The sequence below is a fragment of the Gekko japonicus genome, unplaced genomic scaffold, assembly GCF_001447785.1.
Source record: "Gekko japonicus isolate JY-2015 unplaced genomic scaffold, Gekko_japonicus_V1.1 scaffold226, whole genome shotgun sequence".
Taxonomy (NCBI): Eukaryota; Metazoa; Chordata; class Lepidosauria; order Squamata; family Gekkonidae; genus Gekko; species Gekko japonicus.
In genome coordinates this window covers 229,638-231,341 of record NW_015169178.1, presented here as the reverse complement: position 1 = coordinate 231,341, position 1,704 = coordinate 229,638, and the positions used below count along the sequence as shown (strand labels likewise).

General features: G+C 57.6%; 1 protein-coding gene across 1 annotated transcript in view; it reads right to left on the bottom strand.

Annotated features, from left to right (window-relative positions):
* Positions 1-682, bottom strand: part of POGZ (pogo transposable element with ZNF domain) — an 87,562-nt gene extending 86,880 nt beyond the window's left edge. Inside the window, exon 1 of the mRNA XM_015416038.1 lies at positions 653-682. The gene's annotated coding sequence lies outside the window, so the exon portion shown is untranslated. The remainder of the gene's footprint in view (positions 1-652) is intronic.
* Positions 683-1,704: the final 1,022 nt, after the last annotated feature.

The window sequence follows — 1,704 nt, the reverse complement described above, 5'->3', positions numbered from 1 at the left end:
CCACAGGGGGCGAAAAAAAAAAAAAAAGAGGGAGGCGGAAGGAGCCCGAGCCGCTTCACTTCTCCTTCCCCCTGTCCCGTCCCTCAAAACGAGCGAGTGGGGAGAGCAGCGCGCGGGAGAGGGGAGAAGGGGGGGTCGCGTATCCCTCCGCGCCCGCCTCAATCCCCACAGAGGGAGGGGGGGAGGAAAAAAAAAAAGAAGCGCCGTCGAAGCGGCGAAGGCGCGAGCCGGGTCTGCCGCCGCCTAGCGGGGGCGGGGTGCGAGGGAGGGGGAGGGAGCGCGAGGGAGCGTGTCCCTCGCGCTAGGCTTTTGTGTACACGGCGCGGCGCGCGCCCCCGCCCCCTGCGCGCGCCCCCCCTCACTCGCTCGCTCCTCCTTTCCCTCCGGATTCCTCGGCCTCCCCCCTCCCAGCTCAAAGAAGGGGGGAGGGAACGAGAGAGAGAGCAAGAAAGAACCCTCCGGGAAGGGGGGGTGGCTGTTTGAATTGATCTCCCCCCCCCCTCCGGTTCCCAACCGCCACCTGCGTCCCCGGCCCCGCGCGCACGCGCAGTCGCCCCCTCCTCTCCCCCTGCTTTCCTCCCTTCCTCCCTCCCCAAGGCTGATTCGGCTGCGCCCGCCTCTCCCCCTACATAACGGAATGGCGCCAACTTACCTCCCAGTCTCCGGGGCCGCCGCTGCCACCGTCTCCTCCTCCTCCTCCTCCCGCCGCTGCTCAGCCGAGGCTGGCGGGTCCCCCCCTCTCTTAAAGGGACACACGCCCCCTGCAGCCCCGCGGAGAAGGGCGAAGGGCGAGAGCGGCTCGCATGAGCGGCTTCCTTCCCCCCCCCCCACCGCCACCACGCTCGCCTCAGGTTTTTTTTAAAAAATGCATCGATACAGTGGCGGGTTGATACACACACAGGACCAACAACACACACACACACACAAAAAGGGGTCCTGGCTCGCGGAGGGATACGGTGACGTCATTTCCTCCGCTCCACGAGCACGCCTCCTGATTGGCCGGCGGGCGTGACGTCACTGGCAGGCGGGCACACCCTACCCCAACCTGGGCAAGTTTGTCTGAGGGATAAATTGTTGGGCAGGATTTTTTTTGTTTTGTTCCAGTTTGGGGGGTCTTTTTTACCTCACAACTTGGAGTTTTTGGGGTGGTTGCCTTTCCCAGAAGGCCAGGAATGGAACAACAGGTGGGAAAATGGACATGAGTGGCTAAATGGGTGAAAGGCTGCCCATTGTTGGTTGGTCAGACAAAGCGGGTTGCGAGATTAGTGCTTGGGATCAAATATTTAGTAGCACTTGATTTTTTGCTGAGATAAACTCTTAATTTTTGTCCTTTACAACAGGTTGGAGGAGTTCTCAAGGTCGGTTTGACTCCCTGGTTTGCGTCTCCATGGCACTGGAATGGACAGAACCATCGACTCTTGCTTCATTGTAGTGATCAACCTCCCAGTACCCAGTGTTCGAAAGATGCTGGTCGCCTGGATTCCAGTCCTACTGCTGAAATAGTGGAGACTTTCACTTTAACTATTTAAAATATTATTTTGATCTAATGAACCTTTGCGGTTACAGTAAGATAAAAGTCTCTGTAGATTTTAGTGTGGCTTTGTTATTAGCCTTACTTTTCCCCCCCACAAAAAGCGCCAAATATTATGATTAATTAATACACTCTTATCCTGCCTTTCCACCCAAGTTAGGCCGACAAGTTAA